Source organism: Ranitomeya variabilis, chromosome 1 (assembly GCF_051348905.1).
Source record: "Ranitomeya variabilis isolate aRanVar5 chromosome 1, aRanVar5.hap1, whole genome shotgun sequence".
Classification (NCBI taxonomy): domain Eukaryota; kingdom Metazoa; phylum Chordata; class Amphibia; order Anura; family Dendrobatidae; genus Ranitomeya; species Ranitomeya variabilis.
This window is the reverse complement of record NC_135232.1, coordinates 808,200,521-808,227,760: the sequence shown is the minus strand read 5'-3', so window position 1 is coordinate 808,227,760 and position 27,240 is coordinate 808,200,521. Positions and strand designations below refer to the sequence as shown.

Below are 27,240 nucleotides of genomic sequence, written 5' to 3'. Positions count from 1 at the left end.
ACAATATAGATTATATAGTAAAACACTGAGCTCTGGTCACTGTATAAAGACAAATGCTTTGGCACCAAGTACACACTTACTTATACTAGAAATACCACTGAGATTTTCTTGCGCATAATATAACCAGCCAAATCTGATGTACAAAACTTACTAAATATGAATAAGGGAGCTGATTAACCTAAATCATATCAAAGATACTCAACAGTATCAAAGCCAGAAGTACAAAATGCTTTTTATTCGCAAGGTTTCAGCATTGGGTGTTTTTTGTTTTATTTTTGCTAGAAAGGTCCATTGCAAGCAACCCCGTGAGAACATACCCAAGGGGTCAGTATTGCTGTTGCAATGTCTCATACCGCTTAAATTTAGTGAAGCCAGACTTAGATCACTATAGATCACTATAATTTGCTGTACTAGATTTTGAAATTGAAGCACTGAATGGCACCTTATTCATTCTTGGGTACAGGTTTTTTTGTTTTTGTTTTTTGCTTTTGCTTTTGCTTTTTTGTTCATTTTGCAGTATAATCTGTTTTACACTTGCATTTAAAGAGTAACCATTTTCTTTTTTTATTTCATAAATCAATAGCACACGTGTAATAGATCTTATCAGAGAGATCTGCTTCTTTCTGTGACAGAATTGATTACTTATGATCAAAATTCTCAATTCTAAGGTCAAATCTGTATTCGGTGAAGACAGACGTTCCCATTACGGAGATACGAGATGGCAGTTGTCGTGGTTGAAGCCCTGCTATATATACTACAAGTGATCAGACATTCGCAGATTCAAGTACTATTAAATGCAGTAAAAAGTGAAAGAAAAAATGTAAAATCTGAAAAAAGAAAAAAAAACACAAGTTTAAATCACCCCACTTTTATCCCATTAAAAACAAAACAAGTGTGGTACGGACACATGGACATTGACATCTCCAGTACCGTTTTTTCCGGTACCAGAAATATCAGGACATGTGAAACCGGCCTAAACTCGCACACATTACTGATTGACAGCTTTCTGTGTGTACTGTATATTGACAGAAATCTGCTAATCAGTGGTGTAGCAAGTGACACATCACTAGAATTGGGCTCTTAGCTCCTACATCATGGTGTTCTCAGGTCCCATAGCAAGTGTACAGAGTTATAAAGGGCACGGTATTCTGAGCACTGCTAGATCTACAGCAGAAGAAACAATGATTGAATCAAAACGACATACCAGCAAGTGATACATCACCGTGTGCATATAACCAGTTATGTTTTAAATTAAGCAGCTTTGTTTTTGATACTTCTTGGTATTTGGTTTTGATAAAGCTTGATATAGTTATGTGTAGAGTACATGGACTTTTACTTATTTTCTGTAGCGGAAACGCATGAAAAATGCATGTGGTTTTTTTATTCGATGATTTCATGCATCTAATGCAATTCTAGAGGGAGACTTGAAAACTGAAAGACATGGAGTCAAACCAATCCGTTTATAGTAAGTGCAAATATCTATATTGTTACATAATACAACATTTAAAAAAAAATTATTTTCAAACAGATTGAATAGTAGTACAAAGGCATTAGGGTAAATCATGAAAGGGGGGTGGGGCTGGGAGTCTGGAGTCACACAGGGCTCCACATGGGTAAGAGCCACTCCTGAACCAGTTACTTTATTCTCGACCTCTTAAAGGTGTACTAACATAGTTATTAACCTGGGTATACTTTTTCAGGAACATGATTCCCCCGATCCTTACACTATAGAGCTATGTGTTGACCCCAGACTTTCTTTACCTGAGTCTTTCATGATCTGCCCTAATGCCTTTGTACTACTATTCATTCTGTTTGAAAAGAATTTTAAAAACATGTTGTATTATCTAACAATAAAGATATTTGCACTTACTTTAGACAGACTGGTTTGGCTCCATATCTTTCAGTGTTCAAGTGCATTAACAGGAGTGTTCTGACGCCTTATATCATCTCCCTATGTGGTTATTAAGCCCTTTATAACAGTTCTTGTGATGATTTGTGATGAGCGAATATACTCGTTACTTGAGATTTCCCAAGCACGCTCGGGTGACCTCCGAGTATTTTTTAGTGCTCGGAGATTTAGTTTTTCTTGCCGCAGCTGAATGATTTACATCTGTTAGCCAGCATAAGTACATGTGGGGATTCCCTAGCAACCAGGCAAACCCCACATGTACTTATGCTGGCTAACAGATGTAAATCATTCAGCTGCAGCGATGAAAACTAAATCTCCAAGCACTAAAAAATACTCGGAGGACCCCCGAGCGTGCTCGAGAAATCTCGAGTAACGAGTATATTCATTCATCACTAGTAATGATTATTGCTCTGATCGCTTTTTTTCTAATTCTATCGGTAGAATCTGCACATAAAACTCAGCGTACCCACAAGAGAAATTGACATGTTCCAGATTTGATACACGCACCATATATCCGTTTATGCTGGCAAAAAAAAAGAAAAGAGGTTTGCAAAAGATTTCTCTAAATCCCATCCACTTTGCTGGAACTGTAAGATGCTGCTTTTCTTGTGCAGCAAAAATACAAAGTGTCAAAAACGCATTGTGGGACTATGGCCTAAGTGTCAAGAAACAGCTTGGCCCACTGAAAATTCTTTATTTTCCAATATGAAAAGCGGTATAAGTGCAGAATAATCTGTGAAAGCCAAACATAAAGGTACCGTCACACTAAACAACTTTCCAACGAGAACGACAACGATCCGTGACGTTGCAGCGTCCTGGATAGCGATCTCGTTGAGTTTGACACGCAGCAGCGATCTGGATCCCGCTGTTATATCGCTGGTCGGAGCTAGAAGTCTGGAACTTTATTTGGTCGCTAGATCAGCGTGTATCGTCGTGTTTGACAGCAAAAGCAACGATGTCAGCAATGTTTTTACATGGAGCGTGAACGATAAGTGAGTCGCCGTCACGTCACTGGATCACTCCTGCATCGTTCTGGAGCTGCTGTGTTTGACGTCTCTACAGCGACCTAACAGCGACGCTCCAGCGATCTAGTTTAGGTCGGATCGTTGTCTATATCGCTGGAGCGTCGCTTAAGGTACCGTCACATTAAGCGACGCTGCAGCGATAGCGACAACGATGCCGATCGCTGCAGCGTCGCTGTTTGATCGCTGGAGAGCTGTCACACAGACCGCTCTCCAGCGACCAACGATGCCGAGGTCCCCGGGTAACCAGGGTAAACATCGGGTTGCTAAGCGCAGGGCCGCGCTTAGTAACCCGATGTTTACCCTGGTTACCAACGTAAAAGTTAAAAAAAACAAACAGTACATGCTCACCTGCGCGTCTCCCAGCATCTGCTTCCTGACACTGACTGAGCTCCGGCCCTAACAGCACAGCGGTGACGTCACCGCTGTGCTTTCACTTTCACTTTAGGGCCGGATCTCAGTCAGAGCAGGAAGCAGACGCTGGGAGACGCGCAGGTGAGCATGTACTGTTTGTTTTTTTTACTTTTACGCTGGTAACCAGGGTAAACATCGGGTTACTAAGCGCGGCCCTGCGCTTAGTAACCCGATGTTTACCCTGGTTACCAGTGTAAAACATCGCTGGTATCGTTGCTTTTGGTGTCAAACACAACGATACACGGCGATCGGACGACCAAATAAAGTTCTGGACTTTATTCAGCGACCAGCGACATCACAGCAGGATCCTGATCGCTGCTGCGTGTCAAACTAAACGACATCGCTAGCGAGGACGCTGCAACGTCACGGATCGCTAGCGATATCGTTTAATGTGACGGTACCTTTAGTGTAAGGGTACTGTCACACATTGAAATTTCCATCGCTACGACGTTACGATTCGTGACGTTCTAGCGATATCGTTACGATATCGCTGTGTCTGACACGCTACTGCGATCAGACACCACGCTGAGAATCGTACGTCGTAGCAGATCGTTTGGAACTTTCTTTTGTCGCTTGATCACCCGCTGACATCGCTGGATCGTTGTGTGTGACAGCGATCCAGCGATGTGTTCGCTTGTAACCAGGGTAAACATCGGGTAACTAAGCGCAGGGCCGCGCTTAGTAACCCGATGTTTACCCTGGTTACCAGCGTAAAAGTAAAAAAACAAACCGTACATACTCACCCGTCGGTGTCCTTCAGGTCCCTTGCCGTCTGCTTCTTGCTCTGAGTGCCGGCCGGAAAGTGAGAGCAGATCACAGCGGTGCTGCGCTCTGCTCTCACTGTACGGCTGCACTCAGAGCAGGAAGCAGACGGCAAGGGACCTGAAGGACACCGACGGGTGAGTATGTACGGTTTGTTTTTTTACTTTTACGCTGGTAACCAGGGTAAACATCGGGTTACTAAGCGCGGCTCTGCGCTTAGTTACCCGATGTTTACCCTGGTTACCCGGGGACTTCGGCATCGCTCCAGCGCCGTGATTGCAACGTGTGACCGCAGTCTACGACGCTGGAGCGATGATTATACGACGCTGCGACGTCACGAATCGTGCCGTCGCAGCGATGAAAATTTCAATGTGTGACGGTACCCTAACAGTACCTTTAGTCAGTTTGCATTATGGTCAGGGGTCAGTGATATGTGGTTCCATTTATATATTACTAGTAACACCCATAATCTATGAATGTTATCTCAATGTGCCAATAGACCCCACAATCTCATGTTTATGTACTCAGACTGGCTTATTTGCATAAGAATTTGCATTCTAAGGTGTTAATTAAACTCTAACATCTCTGTTGATATGAATGCTTGTGTAGATAATATATAGGTATTACATTTTATAAAGGAAGAATACATCCTCCTATTCCTTCTTTTTTCTCTTAATTCAATTATTTTAATAATGTAACTGATAATCCATAATGATAAAAATTTAAATACCCAACTTTCCTGAACTTTACTGACCTTTCCCGGCGTCTGCGCACTGCAGTACTTTGCTCTGACCTCAACAGGGCAGATAAAGTACGCCTGCACCGGAGCCGCGGCAGGAAGCAAAGAAGAAGATGTCATCGTATGAAGATGGGAAGCGCCGGACCATGACGCCCATCGGACCCGAACCGCACCGGACCGCCCGCTGGGTGAGTATAATCTAACCTCTTTTTCTCCTCTTTCAGGATACATCGGGGGGGGGCTTATCTACAGCATTACAGAGTGCTGTAGATAAGCCCCTGATGTGGTGGCCTTAAGGTACCTTCACACGAAGCGACGCTGCAGCGATAGCGACAACGATGCCGATCGCTGCAGCGTCGCTGTTTGATCGCTGGAGAGCTGTCACACAGACCGCTCTCCAGCGACCAACGATGCCGAGGTCCCCGGGTAACCAGGGTAAACATCGGGTTACTAAGCGCAGGGCCGCGCTTAGTAACCCGATGTTTACCCTGGTTACCAGCGTAAAAGTAAAAAAAACAAACAGTACATGCTCACCTGCGCGTCCCCCAGCGTCCGCTTCCTGACACTGACTGAGCTCCGGCCCTAACAGCACAGCGGTGACGTCACCGCTGTGCTTTCACTTTCACTTTAGGGCCGGCGCTCAGTAAGTGTCAGGAAGCAGACGCTGGGGGATGAGCAGGTGAGCATGTACTGTTTGTTTTTTTTACTTTTACGCTGGTAACCAGGGTAAACATCGGGTTACTAAGCGCGGCCCTGCGCTTGGTAACCCGATGTTTACCCTGGTTACCAGTGTAAAACATCGCTGGTATCGTTGCTTTTGCTTTCAAACACAACGATACACGGCGATCGGACGACCAAATAAAGTTCTGGACTTTATTCAGCGACCAGCGACATCACAGCAGGATCCTGATCGCTGCTGCGTGTCAAACGAAACGATATCGCTAGCGAGGACGCTGCAACGTCACGGATCGCTAGCGATATCGTTACAAAGTCGTTTCGTGTGAAGGTACCTTTAGCTTACAGGCGAATTTTGGGGTGAAATATTCCCTTTAAAGAGTACCTATCAATCATGTGGCTGCCCTTTTTATTTCAGAAAACAGTGTACAACCACAGACGGTAACTTCTTAGTAAATGATACAGTTTGCGAGATCATGTGACATCTCCCAGAACCCTGCAGTTCATTCCTGACATGCTAGAAAGTCAGGTCCTTTTTTTGGTTAAAGTTCACTAGACCTCTGAACTGGAGGTTTAGAGAGTAATGTCTAGTAAAGTACATGTTAGTATTGTTAGAGGTTGTTCACTACCTGGACAACCCCTTTTAAACACACGTAGACTTCCCCCCACTGTATAACATACTCACCTCCTGCATCAGTGGGCACCTGGTATTCCCGGGCTCACTAACTTTGTTATGCTACGTGAGCACTGCAGTTAATCTGCACTCACGATATTTCCACTTGTCTGAGATTCTTCTGGTGGAAGTGTGTAACGTGAGCCCCAGTAGACCCGGCACCGACTTCGCTGGCCCAGCGCTTGTGCAAGAGGTGAGTATGTTATTTTTATTTTACAAGGGGGATGGGTGCTTATTTTAAAAAGGAGTTGTTCAGGTAGTTGACAACCCCTTTAAATTGTTCAATAATATTGTATTTTTCTTAAAGATACATGGAACGTCTCAGCTTACCGTGATTGTGTAAAACTTACAGGAGTCTTGCAACTGACTGCATGACACCTTTTTAGTCTTTTTACCACATTTCCTTTTCTTCATTCCACTTGAGTGCCCTGCCATCTCCATCTGTGGAGCACATGTACACACTGGCAATATATGTGTGATTGGAACTGAATGACCCGTCTACTGTTAGGCCTTTTTTGTCCCATATATGTTTGTAATTCTAATACATCTTCATTGTGTAAGGGGAACCTGTCATTAGACTTGTGCTGCCGGAACTACATCAGCTACTGGTTATGGACTGTGGCCAGGTATGCCTGCCTGGGACTACGTCCAGAGTAAATCTGGCCATACACGTTAGATGGTTGTTTGGTCGACCACCATGCCTCCATACACTTTAGACTGGCAGCCAAACCTGTCAATATCAGCAGAGTCAGTTGCCATTAATCCAGTGTGTACGGGGGCTTATATCTTACTATGATGCAGTTGCACAGCCAATGTCTCATTAATTCTGTGTGTGGTTTGTGCAGCATGACCTAAGTTTATCTTTAATATATAATGTATGATAAATTGTGCAATTGTTGCAATATGTTATAAGCATTCACGTAACCATAGGAAATGACCTTTCCTTGGAACTTTACATGCATAGCAACCAGTAAAACCAGTACACAGTAAAAACAAACTGTGCCAATAATGTCTGTAAAGCACTGTGGAAATAATGGCGCTATATAAATGAGTAAAATAAATAAAACTGTGGGCTCAAAGGCAGCAGGATAGGAGAGGATAAAAGTCTTAATGACCTTCTGCATTTTGTTGGTAACATTCCTCACTATTAGATAACATCACTTTTAGCTTTTCGGGCGCCTGTTTACCTAGCAAAGTCACCTTTATTTATAGGAATCGTATCATGGGTAATGACGCCGTAAATTTATTCTAAGACTACAAACTACAAGATGACTTGAACCATACAGAGCATTTTTCATTTATAGAGCACTAAACATGTGTAATGTCATATGTGGGCATTTCACTAATTACGGTACTGCTAGTCAGTAATGCCGGATATTCTTCTGCACCGTGCTTTTTGATATGCCATTAATGCCGTAATCTTTGCCATATTCTAACAGAACGAATGGTAGATTGGAATGTTTCTTGGATCAGATTGCTTCACAGTCAACCCACAGCTCCGTTCAATGTAAGTGGGTTTTGTATTGTCTAGATTAGAAACACCCTCTTTGGGCAGGTATTAGCGGGCGGACTGATGTTTGCCTGACTGCTATGTGTAGTTGTTTCATTTTCGGGAGGATATTACATGGGTAGCCTGCTGATTTTCAAAGATTAATTCTGGCTTTATTTCCAGAGGACTTGTATATCCAGTAGATTACAGGCGACTACTTGTCTTTTAAATATGTAAAATCCGCAATTCTGGTAAAAATAATTGTGCAGTATTAGACAAAACTTATGTTGCATTTTTTTCTTGACCTTTTCTAGAAATGCCTTTCCAGGGTTGAAAGGCAAAACCATTCTCTGAAAATCTGTTCCTTCTACCTCTCTACCATTCAATAAGTAAATATCAATGAAATGCAAGATGTGAACTTTTATAGCTCAATTTAAGGATCAGCAATTCCAAGTGTCTTGAATTTATAAAAAGAGCTAAAAAAAATATATGAAAGCATTAATTTATCCACATGCTTTAGTATCTTTTCTTATTCAAAAACTATATCATAAACTAGTGTGAATATTTTGTGTTTTTTTGGTATTTTCGGTTTATCTATCCTAACATTGATATCTGTTAACCAGCATGATTATTATTTCTGTTTTATGACCACCGTAATTAAACTCAAAAGGTACTGGCCTAATAAACAGCGAGAGGGCTTAAAATAAAAAGTTATTGGTTAATGCAACTTAGCCCAATAAAATTGATAGATAATTGGGTTATCTTGTACTAGTGGGTTATTTATTACAAATGACCAGTAAATGCAGGTTAATCAGTATTGCCATAATTTATATTAATTATAACAGAATATTAAGTAGTTTTGTTGAGTTTCTGTAAGATGTACTAATCTTCAGGGGTGGACTTACCATTGGTGCAACCTGGGGAGCCACACAGGGGCCCAAGAGGTAAGAGGGTCAATTTCCTCTAAAGCAGGTGGAATTATGCATTATATGCATTATAATGAGTTATTGGATTGCAAAAGGCCCATACCTCGTTCATGGTCCTCTTATGTCCCTGTCCGCCACTGAAAATCTAATATATATGAAATATCTGTATAAGGACACTTTGCATATAGTTGATTGTTTCACACAATGGAGTTTTGTACAAGCAAAAGGTCTAAATACCTCTCTAATCAGAATGCGCAGGGTCAATAGTAAAGGCCTTGAGATGTTAATCAGGATACAATGCAAGAAAGGTGTTCTAAGAGCACAAACATTTTCCACCTGTAGGTTATACTAGGAGTGATATCAACTGGCCACCATGTCTCCACTCTGTGATTTCAATACAGTCTACTAAAGAAAGATAATCAAAATGTTAGTACAGGGAGATAGGATATCACGATTCTTTGTGCGCAAATTGGAGGGAAAGACCACAGGCTGATCACAACAGTTGTTTGATCATATGGTGAGACATAGTGTCTCCAAATTGGAGGTGGGAGTACACAGCTGGAGTCCCAAACTATGGTTTTAAAGACCCAAAATGACTCAGAAAATAAATAAAAGAGCATTTAGGGATGTACCAAAGAGGGAAGACATCCCAAGTCATAGCAAGGAAGGAGCCATTCCAAAGAGGACATTCCAAGGAGTAATGAGGACCACAGCAAGGTGGCATATCAAGGGGACACCAAGCGAGATACTGACAAGACTGACCAGAGATAGAGACCTGATTGTGTGAAGGGTTCCTTTCTGGTAACTATGACATTATTGAAAGTATTGCACATTTGTGGTAATTAAAGTGTATGCTCTCTGCTGCTTCTTCTGACATAATGTGATCATTTGTTATTACATTTATCATGTAATGGGGGCAGGCTTTATTTCTATGGCTAGCATTTTTAGGTTTCGTCAAGCAAGCTGAGAATGATGGCTGCAAAAGTGGAGAGAGCACTGGACTGAATAAGGGCAGTGGACATGCATCTACCCTGAACTAGACTGCTTGTATTATATATATATATATTGTGATATCTATCTATCGATATATATATATATATATATATATATATATATATATATATATATATATATATATATATATATATATATATATATAAAATCATATTAAAAAAGAAAAAGCAAGCAGTCACAGAATATGCGGTGCAAACTTGCAAAGATTTATTAGCAAGAAGGCAAGGGAGACTATGGCTGTATTGAAGACCCTTTTTTAATTGAATAGACATCAGCAAACAGTTATAGATCCTCACTAGTGATGAGCGAATATACTCGTTACTCGAGTAACGAGTATATTCGCTCATCATCACTAATCCTTACAGATAATGTGAAATGATTAAGAATAATGGGGGGTGTAGTTTTAGGTGAGGCAGGGCTGTGCTTACTTGCATAACAAGATTTTATGACTGGAGAAATGATTTAAGTTGAACTACTCATCAATAACACCAGTATTTTGGAGATTTTCACATGCTATTTTGGATCTTGGAAAATCCCTTTAACTGAGCAGATTTATTTATTTTTTTCTACGGACCACACAGAGTATTCAGATATATAATATTTTTTTTAAAGAATGTTTGATTTGATTATATTTTTAAAGCACTACGTCCATTTCGAAGTGAAGGAAATCATGCTTTTACCTGCACGGTCTCTAGGCAGGAATACACTTTTATATATTTAGGGCTAAAGAACATTGCAGAATTGAAGCTTCACTACAGCCTATACTAATTTTGTTTTTTTATATGGAGGTGTCTTCTGTCAGAAGCATACACGTGCCAACGGATTCTATATTATCAAATTACTGTTCAATAATCATTGGAGTTTTTTTTGCATAAGACCTTAATTTAAGTAGTTATATCAATAATGTCTCGGCATCTGTATATGAACGTGACTAATTATTGGAACTAGCTTATTTGATTAATAAAATTAATTTGCTGAAAATGGTATCTGACCTGCAGGCAGGGTGTTATAGAGTAGGAGGAGTTGATCAGATTGATGTTCATTGTTATTGGAACAGTCTCATTAAAACTTGTATATTATTCACTGAAATCCCTGGTGTTTGTATCTATGAGTCCAGTGGGCGGTCCAATTAGTGATTGACAGTCTCCCCTGGATGACTGCATGCAGAGATAGCTGCCAATCACTGAGTAGGGCCAACTAATGGACTCGTACACATACAAGCAGCAGAGATTTCATTGAATAAAATATAAGTCTTAGTGAATCTTTTCCAACAAACCTGTATATGACTCTGCTCAGCTTCTCCTTCTCTATACCTTGTTGTCCACAGATCAAACTGCATATATGAAGTGACAGGTTCCCTTTAAGCAATTCCTTATTTTTTTCACCTAGACTAATAATTGATTCCCACAACTGACATCTTTCTTTTTAGCTGTTCATAGACAAAGAATGTTCTTGTTCAGCTGAATCTGTATTACACGTTGGTGTCTTATAAAAACACCGTTAACATTCGCATAGCCGATGATTACGTGTTTAATTACCCTTTATAGACTAGATTTAATTCCTTTTTATATCAGATGAAAGTGATACAACCTGTTTAGAAATAACCCACTTTCTGACTCAAAAGCGGCAATGCATACAAGGAAAAGCCAACACCCGGAAACATAGATGGGGTTTTCTTACATTTCATTTGTCTTCAATCCATGTCACAATATAAGTTATGGGTATGATATCTCCATATGACATATTTAGCCCTGTTCCCAAATATTTGCTCAAAATATTAAGCCAAAGGTACTTCTAAATATAGCTATAATAAATCATAGTATCTGATTAGTGTGTTTTTATATGGACCAGAAAGTATTTACACTATGCAAACATTTCTATACAGCCATGTGTAGTACAAGAACACGGGCTGGAGGATAAGCGAGTTTCCTTAAGCAAAAAAAAAAAATTCCAGAGCTTGAAAAACATGTCAGGAGGTATTTGCACACCTTGGCGCGTTCTATTTATCTTCATGAATGGAACCATCGGAATAGAATCTGACTGATGAATTTATCTTTTTGTGCGGTGGTTTGATGAAGGCGGATCACTCTGCTTACACATTTGTCAAAAGGAAGTGACATTTCTTGTGAAACTTAGTTGATCAATTCCTTACTGAATAGAAAGCCCAGCACATTGGACAGAAAAGTATATAAATAAACACTGGCTAGAGCATAGGCAGCGTGTAAGAAATACCAGTTATTTTGCTTTTCATTATGCCATTGGGTGAAAGAGGACAAGTTACGGTCTGGGGAAGACTTGCTATGAGAACATTGGCTGTAGAACACCTTTTAGATGAATTCAAGTATTTGTACTCAAGTGGAATTGTTGAGTGCTGACATCAGATGAGCTTTGTCTTGAAGGGAAAATGTCAGAACTATCCAACCTCTCTCCTTTTCAATGGTCATGTTGCTTCCTGGAAGATAATATCATCCACTTGTTTTCTTATTCAATCTCATGTCCTGACTGTTTAAATTCATGTGCAAATTAAGGGAACGTGTCAGCAGGATTGTGCTCAGTAACCTACACACATTGTCAGGTCGGTGCCGTTATACTGATTAATATGATACCTGGGTTGATGAAATCCGTCTTGTGGTTGTTGTGTAATCTTTATTTTCAGTTTTGAGTTAAGGCTGAGTCACACATAACGATATCGTTAACGATATTGTTGCAACGTCACGCTTTTGGTGACCTAGCAACGATCCCCGCTAACGATCTCGTTATGTGTGACAGCGACCAACGATCAGGCCCCTGCTGGGAGATCGTTGGTCGATGGGAATGATCAGGACCTTTTTTTGGTCGCTGATCACCCGCTGTCACCCGCTGGATCGGCGTGTGTGACGCCGATCCAGTGATGTGTTCACTTGTAACCAGGGTAAATATCGGGTTACTAAGCGCAGGGCCGCGCTTAGTAACCCGATATTTACCCTGGTTACCATTGTAAAAGTTAAAAAAAAAACAGTACATACTCACATTCTGATGTCTGTCACGTCCCCCGGCGTCCACAGGGTTAAAACTGCTTTCGGCAGGAGTGCTGCTAATATGCACGCGCTGCTGCCGAGAGCTTCCCTGCAGTGACTGTGTCAGCGCCGGCCGTAAAGCAGAGCACAGCGGCGACGTCACCGCTGTTACTGCCAGCGCTGACACATTCAGTGCAGGGAAGCTCTCGGCAGCAGCGCGTGCATATTAGCAGCGCTCCTGCCGAAAGCAGTTTTAACCCTGTGGACGCCGGGGGACGTGACAGACATCAGAATGTGAGTATGTACTGTTTTTTTTTTTAACTTTTACAATGGTAACCAGGGCAAATATCGGGTTACTAAGCGCGGCCCTGCCTTAGTAACCCGATGTTTACCCTGGTTACCCGGGTGCTGCAGGGGGACTTCGGCATCGTTGAAGACAGTTTCAACATTATTATGATTATGCAATTATAATGCATTAAATATAGCAAAGTAGAATTCAAGCTTACCCATTGCAGTCATGTAAGTAGATTACCCCCTCCTTGCTTGGCGCCCCCAGACGCGCGTTTCGCGTATTCGCTTTCTCAGCGGGGTAAGCTTGAATTCTACTTTGCTATATTTAATGCATTATAATTAGGTTACCTTTTTCTATGGGGATACCAGCTGGACCCTATATATGTGATCAGGCCTTACCACTATTGCTAAATTAAAAGGGATGTAGATTTACTTTTGTTCCCCCGACTGTGCTTGGCTTTTGTCATGTCTCCTTCCTGTTGCTCTCCTTTGAGTGCATAATGCACATAACACTTTGTTGTAATTGTCGATATTGTGTCTAATTTAAATAAAGATTTAATATAATAATTTTTATAAATATGAGGTTTTGGACATTTTTACTCGTTTTTTTGTGTTCAATTTTGTCTGGAGTTGTCCCGACGCTTGGTCGTCCATTGGGCATTGTAGGGGAGCTTATTTGGTCTGCTCCCCTTTATCATTTACTGTAGTGCTTCCTGATTCAATTATTAACTATATAAGGCCGGTTTCACACGTCAGTGGCTCCGGTACGTGAGGTGACAGTTTCCTCACGTACCGGAGCCACTGACACACGTAGACCCATAAAAATCAATGCATCTGTGCAGATGTCATTGATTTTTTGCGGACCGTGTCTCCGTGTGCCAAACACGGAGACATGTCAGTGTTCGTGGTAGCGCACGTATTACACGGACCCATTAAAGTCAATGGGTCCGTGTAAAACACGGACCACACACGGACCTTCTCCGTGTGCAGTCTGTGTGGCGTGCAGGAGACAGCGCTACAGTAAGCGCTGTCCCCCCCACATGGTGCTGAAGCTGGAATTCATATCTTCCCTGCAGCAGCGTTTGCTGCATAGAAGATATGAATAATAGTGTTTAAAAGAAAGATCTATCTGTCCGCCGCCCTCCCACCCCCTGTGCGCCCCCCCCCCCCGCTGTTCTGAAAATACTCACCCGCTTCCCTCGTTGGCTGTCAATGCTTCCTGGTCTGGCCGCCCCTTCTACTGTATGCGGTCACGTGGGGCTGCAGATTAGTCATGAATATGTGGCTCCACCTCCCATAGGGGTGGAGCCGCCTATTCATGACTGTAAATGAGCGGCCCCACGTGACCGCATACAGGAGAAGATGGGGCCAGACCAGGAAGCAGCGACAGCCAACGAGGGAAGCGGGTGAGTATTTTCAGAACAGCGGGGGGGGGGGGCGCACAGGGGGTGGGAGGGCGGCGGACAGATAGATCTTTCTTTTAAACACTATTATTCATATCTTCTATGCAGCAAACGCTGCTGCACAGAAGATATGAATCGCGGCTTCAGCACGATGCAGTGTACCACACGCGTGGGTACCACACGCTCCGTGTGGTACCCACTCGGCACACGGGCGGCACACGTGTGCCGCACGTATGGCCTACGTGAGCTCACGGGCACACGGACATGGATAACTCCGGTACCGATTTTTTCCGGTACCGGAATTATCTGGACGTGTGGGACAGCCCTAAGAAAGCTATAATTATAGTGGTGATAAATAAGCCATATTGATATTATGGGGCTCAGTTGCTATAAGACTAGTATTATCCTATTTATGCCCAGTGGCCAGTCAGCGTGTCAGTGCTGAAAGATACTGGATCACAGTCACTAGTGATGAGCATATGTGCTCGGATAAGGTGTTATCCAAGCATGCTCGGCTGCTATCAGAGTGTCTTGGGTGTGCTCGAAAAAATATGTTTGAGTCCCCGCAGTTCCATGTCTCGCAGATGTTCGACAGCCACCATACATGCAGGGATTGCCTGTTTGTTAGGCAAACTATGCATGTGTTGCTGCTTTTGAACAGCCGCAAGACATGCAGGCGCGGGGACTCAGACATGTTTTTTTCAAGCACGCCCAAGACACTCTGATAGCACTCGAGCATGCTATCAGCAAGTACCTGACAATATGTATGATCAACACGCTGCAATATTCCTGTTCTCTGCCACATGATTTTGCTTGTTTTGTATGGATGAAGCTTGCTCTAAAATTAATTGGATTTTGTTGCACCGAGTGCATTAAATTTTGAAATGTAAGCTTATCTCATTACAGGACAAAGAAAATGACAAGAATGTTTTTAAGAGATCATTATCACCATAGTGAAATTGATTTTGCTCATTGACTGTTTTAGCCAGTATTGTTTTTTTTCTAATTGATATTTGCCATTCTTAGCCGCAGAAAAAGTGAGACAGATTCCTTTTATGGACATTCTGTTGTGGTTTGGGAATTATGGATTCCAGAGGTTACACTAATTAAGCATGACCTTCTTGGAAGCTAATTGTGGAAATGAGAAGAAAAAATATTAAAGGGGTGTTCCACTTTCCATTTTAAAGTATTATTGCGGATAATTACATTTCGTTAAGTTTGAAGAACTTTTTTCCTAGCGTACTTGTTGCTGTCTGGAATAAACCAAGTTTTAGTAGGACTGTTCAAAGCCTCTTGCTTTCACAAAAGTAACCATATCGGATTAAAGGAAAGCTATTGTCTGAAAAATACCTAATGTTACATGTAATTTTTTAAAATAATTTATATATGCAGTATATTATTTTAGTAACATAAGATCCACCAATCACAATAGGCAATGACCCTGTTGCCCCTTTCTTCACATTGACCTTTGCACACATTAGACAATTCAGAGCAAAAGGTAGGATCCAACCATTGTGGCTATGTACATGTTGTTTCCTGAAATAGAAGCAATTAGAAGACTTATAAGCCTCAGTGGCCAGTGTGAAAATAGAAAAATTTCTATTTTTGTATTTTTAATACATATTGCAATATATAATAATAATTAATAATAATAAAACATTGCTCATATTTAAAAAAAGATACATTTTATAAAAAACTTTAATTAATCAATAGATCATTTTCTGATGATTGTTTCCCTAATGTAATACAGTGGAGATAAAAAGTTTTGCATTGCTTTTAAAAGTGCGATTACTGCTGTCTGGTTGTTGTGATGCCATTTTCCTGGTGATGAGTTGAAAGTGCATGAAGTTGTCTTCATGCAAGACCTTAATTTCAACCAAAATGCTTTAGAATATAGGTATGGTCATTTAAAGAAAATGGAATGCTAAAAGTTTTGCATATACTATTTATTGATCACAACGTAGAGTGTAATTCATTGCTTACAATGCTATAACTTAGTATTTTGTAGCATAACCTCTTGCTTTAATTACTGCACCACACCGACGGGATATTGAAAATACTAGGGTTTTCAAGACATTCTGAGGGATCTTGCTCCATTCTATTTGAAAATCTGCAAACAATTCATCTTTATTGCTACGGGTACGGGCCCCAGCTCATCACCCTAACTCATCCCAAAAGTGCTCTATAGGGTTTAAATCAGGTAATTGGCTTGGCCATTGCAACAGGTGAACATTTTTCTTTGCTAACCAATTTTTGACTGAATTGTATGTGTGCGTAGGATTATTGTCTTGCTGGAATTTCCAGCCCCTGCTTACTTCGGTGCTACCATATGACAGCATTACAATCTCCAGGATATCCTTGTACATGGTAGCATTCATATTTCCATGAATTCTATGCAGAGGACCAATGGCAGATGCAGAAAAGCAGCCTCAAACCATGACATTGTCACCACCATGTTTCACTGTAGGTATTTGGTACCTAGCATCATTACGTTTTCCAATTAGGTATAATATTGCCATTACTACAAAACAGATTGAACTTGGATTCATCCGACCACAACACCTTAGACCAATCTGTCTCTTTCCATTGGCTGTGTCCTTTGACAAACTCATGTCAGACCTTCCGGATCTTTGTAGGGATGAAAGGCTTCTTGACTGGAACTCATGCATTCAGCCCTACTGCTCTTAGCCATCGCACCACAGTTTCACGACTCACTTTGAATCTATGTTCTTAGTTTTATTTTGTGCAAAATCTGTACAGCACTTTTATGGACATCAGATACTGACTTTTTCTTTATAATGTGATCAACTTTGGAGAAAGTTTTCAATGGTCGTCCACTTCTAGGTTTGTCAGCTGCTCCATAACCTTCTATTTCTTTCTTTATTATACAGTATGCGACACTTGAACAGTTGAATTTCATAGCTACCTCTTTTTGGCTTTTGCCCGACTTCACTTTCAGAATAAAAAGCATCCTAACATCTGGTGATTACTTTGGCTTTTTCTTTGCCATGTTTTAACCGATAAACATATATATATAAAAAAAAAAATAATTTTTGGCAAAATTCGACTACTCATGACATAATATGCAAAACATTTGGTCCAATACAAGTTAAAAACTAACACTTAAAGGGATAAAACAATGTGAAACACAATTTTTATCCTTATAGCTGACAACTATTTGCTTCCGGTTTACTAAAATCACCAGGAAAATGGCATCACTACAACCAGACAGAAATAATCACACTTTAAAAAATAAAAAAAGCAAAACCTTTGGTTGCCACAGTATGTATAATTAATATATGAAACGCATTTTTTTTTCGATGTATTGTAGCAAATTTGCATGTGTATATATAAATACCTATAGTATTATGTCTAAGAACGAAATTGATATATACTTCGGAGGAAGAGATTATAGGAAGCCAGTCGGGCACCTCGTGTTTACTCTTACGCTATACATGTGTAAGGGTATGTTTCCACGTTCAGGAAACGCTGCGTGTTTGACACAGCGTTGAGCTGCAGCGTCAAACACGCAGAGTCCAGATGTTACAGCATAGTGGAGGGGATTTCATGAAATCCTGTCTCCACTATGCAGTAAAAGACGCATGCTGCACACCCGCGGAAACGGACATACGGCGCTTCTTTTCAGAACGCAGCATGTCCTTACAATGCGCAAATCACGCAAGAACAACGCAGGTGACCTGCCAGTGACCTCAGATGCAGATTTGGCCAGGATTTTATCTGCATAAAATCCTGACCAAATCCTGATGCAATCCTGAACGTGGACACATACCCTTAAACTGCCAGAGACTGTCAAGTAGGATTAACCCTTCAAAGCCACCTGTATGAGCATGCAGGTCACAGAAAGCAATATTGCCTTGCGCTGGCGTGTACTTCGGAGGACAGAGAATGAACTTCAATCCAATATTGCTACCAGCATGCAGCCAGCGGGTAAGGAAAGGGTGAATCAAACACCCGAAAACCCCGCCCATATGACCCAAAACTGGTCCCGCCAAATTCAGGTGACAGGTTCCCTTTAAATGAAAGGGGGCGATACCAGTGTGAGACATCTAGATTAGGAGCGCAGACTGATACTGATAATATCCCTTTGATTTAAGGCTCACTCACACGAGTGTATAACATAGCCGAGCGCTATCCAATGTTTTATCACATAGCACTTGTACCAATATTATACTCTCGGGCAGTGCAGATCTGCTTTTTTTTTTCATCATACTAATTTAATATGGGAAAAATCATCACAGCATGCTCAGAGCACACCTGATAATCAGACCATATGGGACTGTGTAAAACTTTGAACTGCACTTGGATGTGATCCAAGTGCAGTCCAATTTATGTGGACACAGACAATGGAGAAGATGGAGAAATTAACATCTCTATCGTCTCCAAACCTGTGCTGCGATTCTCTCATGCAAGAGAATCTGATCACAGTAAACTGGCACTCGGCTCAAATGCTGACAGAGTTTGAGCAGAGTGTCATTCGCATAATCGACCCAATTCTCTTGCATGAGAGAACAACAGCTTCCTTCTGATGGCAGCATTAAATAAGCTCTGGAGGCAGATTCTTATGGAGATCCCTGTCCTGCCCATAAATCTTAACGGCTCATTTACATATTAAGAAAAATGTGGAGTTTGTTTTTGGTGTGTGGGAGGAGATCTGAAGAAACTCACCCTGACACAAGGAGAACTTACAAACTCCTTGTAGATGTTGTCTTGCGTGGGATTTGAGCCCAGGACCCCAGTGCTGCAAAGCAACAGTGCTAACCACTGAGCCACTGTGCTGCCGAAAGTTGATACTACTGATTGATTTCCTTTAAGTGGGTACAGTGTATGCATAGGAGAGCAAATCATTCTACTTCTGACAGCTACTTATGGTTATTTAGTGAAGACAGATTCATTTTGCCACCAAACATATTTCAGATTACAACCGGAAATGTAATATTTGTTATGTTCTAAATTAATACCACTTAGCGCAGCAGGCAGGATCAGTAAGTCTTTTGACCACTACCCTTCTGGATTTATCTGTGTGAAAGTGTGAATTTTGATTTTTATACCATCATGTCAACACAAACTGTAAATTTATAGTAATATTGCCAAGAGCAATGATCGGTATTACATATTAGTTTTAGCAGGTTGGGAGACTTTCTTGATTTGTTTTTAATTACCGTTCTCTCGATAGATTGATTTTTGGGATTGAGCTACTGGGAAATAACTAAATGTGTTTTACAGAGATTGCTTCCCCTTGGTAGACAAAAGTATTATTTTGCCTTTGGATATCAGTATGCTTACACAACATTGATGCATAAATGTCATATTTGCATTCTTTTTATCTTCACATGGCTTAATTTGATTTACTTTGAATGTAACACTAATTGATATGTTAATCTCCCAAGCAAGCAAAGAAGGATATCAGCTGCCTGTTTGAAGTAAGCAGCCTTTTAGAAGGGCCTTTTTTTGAGTTTTGCTTTGTGTTGTAGATTTCGAAGTTCTAGCAAGGGTTATTGGAGAAAATTCCGTTTTTAAGGAGCTATTTTGAGGTAAATTGAAAAAGTGGGATGCGGAACAGTATAACTTAACCAAAGTTATATCAAAATGCATTAGTTGTAGTATATTCAGGGAGAAGCAAACCTTTTCATTATGTGAATGTTATGTAATCCACTTTATTACTTGCTAATTCATTACTGCAATTTTAGATTAAAAATGACAATTAAGCTGTTGGTAATCATTCTACTATATATGAGCATAAAGGTTCACCGTCATTTTTACAATGTTTTTTTTCCATAAATCAATATTGCGTGTAAAACTTGGAAACTTTGTAATATTTTCTTACTGGAGAATTCTGCTTCTTTCTCCTCCTGAACTGATCTTTCATTCCCCAAATGATCAATTCTTGGTTAAAATCTGTATTCGGTGAATATACAGATTTCCCCATTACTGAGATAGATGATAGTTGGTGTAACTGGATTTCAGGAGAACTTGCAATAGGATTTTCCCTCAAAACTCCCATTCTCCCTTTCCATAGAATTCAGTCCACCTCTGCTCCATTGCTGATGCTCCAGTGTCCGTCTTTGTCTTCCTCGATTGATGACATGCCCTACCAGCACAACTGCTATTGTGAATCAGTGGCCTAAGTATTCATGTACTCTACATCACGCTGATTAGCTACAGTGGCCATGTGCCAGTACGGCAAGTCCTTGCTCCAAGACATTAAAAAAAAACATATACTGAGATGGGTTGTTGGTGCTGGAGTGGCGAGGAGATTATAAATCTGATTTTTGTCTCAAATACACAATAAAAGAAAAGAAAAACTGAACACACCATTAATGTTACCTGAGGTCTACTGGTGATTAGATTTTCTACGATCATTGGAAGTCCAATACCAATGCTGAAGCATTGTATTTTGCGGATTATAAAACACACCATGAAATAAGATGCACCTCAAATTTTGAAGAGGAAAATAGGATTTATTTTTTCAATAAAATCGTGGTGCATCTTGTAGTCTGCTATTACGGTAGCTTAATAGCTGAGGTGGAGGGCTGAGGTGGAGCAAGGTCCCAGGAGACAGGGTCGCTGCTGCAGGAAGTTGTTGACGGCGGCAGAAGTGGGGCGCTGCTGGGACTCTGAGCTGGGAGGAGGGAGTGTTCGGTGGTGAGAGACTACAGCGGGCTCTGAGCGTTCAGAAAATCTTTCCATATTTTCACTGCAGTGGACTATGGGAAAATGGCCACCAGAGGTGGCATATGCATAGACTGAGATCTCTGGAGACGAGAGGTGGAATTGTGCATTGTGATAAGCTATTAGACTGCAAAGGGCCCTTATATTATTGTATCTGTGTCTGCTTCTCGTCTGGGGCATCCCTATTTGATGAAGGATCTTTTTATCATACATGTGTGTTGGGTTTGGTTGTGTTTTTTGTTTAGGAGGGTTTTTGTAAATCTTCACCTTGTTTAAAGTTGGCAAGCCAAAGCTTCAACTGGCGATAATATATGATCTTAAACGGAACCCGTCAGGTCCCCCATGCCCTCCAATCCAGCAGCAATCACATATGTATTATGAAATTCCCTGCCTAACCTGCTCTTTATAACATTATTTACTTAAATCCATGTTTGCAAAAAGTATTTATAAGCTCCATTTTTCTTATGCTAATTAGGCCATTACTAGTCAATGAGGTGTTAGTTTCCCCAATCTAGTTGGTCCTCTTTGCATGTTATCATGTCCTTGTGGGACTAGCAACATGATTTACAAAAGCCAGCATAATCGCCAGTTCCCTGCAAATCTCACGCATGCACGCTGCTCTATTCAGCAGCGTCATTACACCTCTAAAGCCTTGTGTATGCTTTGCGGCATCAAAGGTGCACTACACATGACCAAAAGTTCAGAGAATGTATGTGTATGACATGGCATTGAAGCCGCGCAGACCACAATAAAGGTAACAGAGTTACACACACACTCTGTTTATTAGCCTACGCGTTTCGTGGCAAACAGGCCACTTCATCAGGGCATCAAGATTCATCAGTAAAACCAGGTATATATACCCACAATTACAATCAAAAAAACACAAAACATGTATAAACCCCACCCTCTTACGACATCACTTCTGGTGGGAACACCCACTTTAGATCAAAAATTTGTAAATACACCCATAATATTGGATACAAAACATTAAAATACATTAAAACACAATGATCGATCTTTAAAACCATATATATTCATCAATAAATAATAAAAACAAATGTAAACATTTCTGGTATCCAGATAAACCAGGATTAGAACTCACGCTGGAAGAAACCTAAAAACTATCCTCCAGAGATTAAACCTCCGTCTTATACCACTAAACCACCAAGTGGTCTTAGGTGAGGGCAACTATTTTGTGTAAATTGTAAATGTTGTAGATCTATTAATAACAATGTTGACAGTTTCATGTCGTTTGTAAAGAAAGGGAAGGCTTTTAATATCAATTCTAGAATGACGTGCCAGACAGATTATGTAATCTATTTAATTCAGTGCAACTGTGGTAAACAGTACGTAGGAAGGACTTCTCAACCTCTTCACAAACGTGTCAACTCTCATAGGTTTAATATCCTTAGAGGTTTTTCTAAACATGGATTGTCGCGACATTGTACCATAGTTCATCATGGTAACGTTAAATTATCTGTTACCCCCATTGACCATGTGCCTGTGAATATACCTAGGAGATTGGAGATCCTGGCTAAAAAAGAAACATATTGGATATTTAAGCTGGGCACTTTAAGCCCTGGTGGATTGAATGAGGTAAGTGACCTCTTCTAGAAACCAATATCTAATATCATGAATTTTCATCACATTGACATTTCTCTGTGATGGATTTTTTTTGATGGTTGAAGTTCCTCCGTGTGACGATGTGGCGAGAGACTATTGACTATAGTGGCCCCCATTTTCCATGAATCCAGGTGGCTGACTGGTCTAGGGTGCTGCTTATTTCTTTGGAGTGTTTGTAGACCTCTAGATCTAATGGGTTCAATTCCTGAATGAACCGTTGAAATAGAGTATATGGGTATTTACCCTCCCTCTTACTTCTTTCACTGCATGTGATTCTTGTTCCAATTAATCCTATTGATATTGAAGTACACTACAGACACGCTATGTAGTGTCTGTTATCTCATATTGGCCCTTGGTTTCCTTTGCTATGGGTCAATATATGATATTTTAAGTGTTTTGAATGGGTTTAACTGGTGAATCAAGATAAATAGTTGCCCTCACCTAAGACCACTTGGTGGTTTAGTGGTATAAGACGGAGGTTTAATCTCTGGAGGATAGTTTTTAGGTTTCTTCCAGCGTGAGTTCTAATCCTGGTTTATCTGGATACCAGAAATGTTTACATTTGTTTTTATTATTTATTGATGAATATATATGGTTTTAAAGATCGATCATTGTGTTTTAATGTATTTTAATGTTTTGTATCCAATATTATGGGTGTATTTACAAATTTTTGATCTAAAGTGGGTGTTCCCACCAGAAGTGATGTCGTAAGAGGGTGGGGTTTATACATGTTTTGTGTTTTTTTGATTGTAATTGTGGGTATATATACCTGGTTTTACTGATGAATCTTGATGCCCTGATGAAGTGGCCTGTTTGCCACGAAACGCGTAGGCTAATAAACAGAGTGTGTGTGTAACTCTGTTACCTTTATTGTGGTCTGCGCGGCTTCTATCCTCCGGTTCTATCTTTTTCCATGTGGATCCATACTGTTTGCCGGGAGCCTGCTGCGACCATACGTGCTTATCCAAGGGAGTTGTGACCTATCACAACCAGACCAGGTGAGTCTGTTTTGTGGGGGTCCAGGTGATTGCGATACCTGAAGGTATTACTCTGTGCGCTTCTTTTTCTTGTTTTTATGACATGGCATTAAAATCCAATAACGGGCAATCAAAAGATCGTATCTACACCAAAATGGTATCAATAAAAACATCAGCTCAGTGCGCAAAATATAAGCTCTCACCCAGCCCCAGATCATGAAAAATGGAGACTCTACAAGTCTTGGAAAATGGCGCCATTTTTTCTTTTTTGCCAAAGTTTGGATTTTTTTCACCACTTAAATAGAAAGAACCTATACATATTTGGCATCTACGAACTCGTAATGACCTGGAGAATCATAATGGCAGGTCTGTTTTAGCATTTAGCGAACATGGTAAAATAGCAAAACAAAAAACAATTGTGGAACTTCACTTTTTTGCAATTTCACCGCACTTTGAATTTTATTCCCACTTTCCAGTACACTATATGGCAAAACCAATGGTTTTGTTCAAAAGTACAATTCCTCCTACAAAAAACAAGATCTCACATGGCCATATTGACAGAAAAATATAAAAGTTATGGCTCTGGGAAGAAGGGGAACAAAAAGTGGAAACTCAAAAACTGAAAAACCCAAAGTTGTGAAGGGGTTAAAATGGTACTTTGGTTGATGAAATCCGTCTTGTGGTTGTTTAATCTTTATTTTCAGTTTTGAGCTAATGATCATTGTAATCGGTATAACGGCGCCGACCTGACACTGTGCGTAGGTAGCTGTGCACAATTCTGCTGACAGGTTCCCTTTAAGGGGTTGAAGAAATGTTAGAGTAGAATCTGAGTATTTATCAGCTTTTTACCACTGAAGCATGACAGGAGTCAGACAATATGAGTAGTGTGATCGTTCTCACATAGGCCATCGTTCTTGTCCCTGCAGAATACCTTAGCCCCCTCATGCTGTGATGCATGTGTTCAAGCAATGGTCTGACAAGTAGCATAGGAAAGGAGTTTGCGAAATGTGTTCTGAGGCTAGAGATTTCAAAGCGTAAGCAGCCATGGAGTTATGTTGTGTACAGAAGTCAATATGGTATGAAAAGTTTATTTTCTAATGGTACGTTAAATAGTCGTACAAAGGCAGATACTGTGTGAAATGGAACCACCAGGGTAAAAACAATCAATGAGCCTTTCTGCTCATCCGTCTCGGCAGAAGAGGGTTGGTCTGAATTTCTTTCCCCCCAAAGTAATTCCTGTACATGAATGCACTTTTCTGTGCTTGCTCCTAGTGAATAGCATCAGTATAGACCAGGAAAGCTTGGCCCTGGAGCTGTAGAGCACAGCTGCACTGTAAGAGATGCAGGACTGACTCCAGCTAGTCCGGAGAGAAGATGCCGCCGCGGCAGAGGGGACATTGAGAAACGGTCTTCAGCCTATTTAATATATATTCCAGTTCACAGTGGAGTTCTTTACGCAGCAGAAAGCAGCTTTTTTACTCCTCAGTGTATTTGTGGATTTCATCACCTCTGGGAATAAAGAACACAGAAAAGATTACTTTTTTTTCTGCCCCAGCATATGTTTGCTTGTCACCAGGATGCTATTCGGATGAATGGAAGGGTTGTACTGTGCCCTGGTAACCCAAAGCATGAACATGTGCAAGTGTAACTTTAGAAAGTACTTTCAAAGCTGCTTGGATTGTCCATATTGTGAACATATATTTTAGGTTTTTTTCCCTTTTTACAAATTTTTTATTATAATGTTCAGTTTTCCCCATTTTTTTTTTTTTGAAACGTCACAGTGTAAAATTACATTTTTAATGGTTTAACAAGCATTCTCTTAATTTTTTTTTCTTTTTGATAGATTTTATTTTCTGTTCTGGCACCTGGGTTTGGATACATTTCCTTTCTGAAATCTGAAATATAAGGTAAGACATGGCATTTTATTTATTAACTTTTATTTGTTGTATTGTTGTGTACAATTGATGGACAGTAAATCTCGAGGTTATAAGTTTTCTCCTGATTTATATCATTGCCTGTGTCAATGCAAATTTCAAGAAAAGTAATTCACGCTGTTTGTAATGTTGCACAAAAGAAAGCAGGCAATTGGTTACAATTTGTGTGTATTTTTAGGTAGATTTATTAAAATTATTTAATTTCCTAAAATGTTTTTTGAGTAATCGGGGTGAGAAAAAAAATTATATTGTATAAATGTAATATTTTGTAAATGTCTCTATTTATTACTTTATATTATAAAAATGGAAGATATATTAATATTTTGATAAAGTTAGATAAAAACAAGAGCAGATCGACATTCGTGCATGGTAAATTTGTCACATTTGTCTTAATTTTGTGCCCTTTTGGGGCATATAATGTGGATCCAGAAGTGGATGGTACCCGGCATTAATAAATGTAGGACATTTACATTCATTTACTCCTCTTAAAGTTGAAATACATCCTAGCTAGTTGTCTGCTCATTTGGCCAACAACGATCACCACTTGTTCATACACGTGAACGCCTGCCTCATGTGAGCATTCATGTATGTTTAATGGAGGAAGCGGCTGCCAGACTTATCTGCTTATCTGGAGTAAGAAATGGATTGAGCATTTTAAAAACTGCCTACCCATTTCTGAGCAAAAACCAACCATCCATGTTTGGGGGCCTTTCTGATTCTCCCCTGAAAGGAGATGTTGGGAAAGAATTCAGAAGGCCTCCATAGACATTGGATGGTCAACCAAAATTGATGTACTTAGCCGGCTATATTCTTTTTCCCCCTTTTCTAGATATTTTTCAAAACTGTTGAAGGAGGTGTCAAAAGTGTCTAAAACACATAATAAACTTTAGTTATTTTTAAACAAGAATTTAGAATATATAAATAGATGTACTGAATAAACACTAATTTGTAGTTGGTACTGGAGGCAGAACTATTTCCCTAGCAGACAGCTATAGAGACCCCCTTGGATCTCACAATTTCAGGTTCCTGGTGATGTAGTTACAGCATATGTACTTTACTACATATTTACAAAAGCTTTCCTGCCGTGAGTGAATGCATGTATTAAACAGCTCCCCCTCTGTCAGAAGATATGTACTGATCTGTAGAATGCATTAGTCTTACCTGGTAGAATAAGAACAGAAAAACGTTTGAGCTGTTGCTGATATAGAAGTAAGATCAGACACTGTTCCTTTCTCCAGATCCCCTTTAGCCCCTTTCACTCCACTTTTTTTTTTAATTCCTTTAAAAACATAGATTTGTTCAAGTATATTAAAAAAACAAACTATAAAGTATCCAATATTTGTCCTTGTATAGTTATATTCTTAGAACCATTCTTTACAAGCAAGAGCTTCCCATAATATAAGTATGGTTGCACTTAAAATAGGACAATTTTCACGTTAGATTTGGTCAGTTCCTCTTCTATATTCTGTAGTATGGACCATTCTTGACAATTGTGTGATTCTTTTAGAGCTGGCTCTGACTTCTTCTATGACTTTTTTAGAACTTGCCCTGTTGTCAGTAATGTCTGCGCTTCCTACAAGCTGTTCATTTCCCACTAGAGACCTTGTGGAACCTATGGGGCCGCACAGACGACGTGTCCTTATGGCAGAGGTTTCGAAGTCACACAGCAGCAGTTTGTGTATACATTTTTAAAGAGTCATAGT

The 27,240-nt window shown here is 40.2% G+C and overlaps 1 protein-coding gene across 4 annotated transcripts in view; it reads left to right on the top strand.

Annotated features, from left to right (window-relative positions):
- CSGALNACT1 (chondroitin sulfate N-acetylgalactosaminyltransferase 1) overlaps positions 1-27,240 on the top strand; it is a 405,248-nt gene that overhangs the window by 208,756 nt on the left and 169,252 nt on the right. For all 4 annotated transcript variants that reach the window (XM_077274367.1, XM_077274359.1, XM_077274374.1 and 1 more), the window contains exon 3: positions 25,447-25,510. The gene's annotated coding sequence lies outside the window, so the exon portion shown is untranslated. The remainder of the gene's footprint in view (positions 1-25,446; positions 25,511-27,240) is intronic.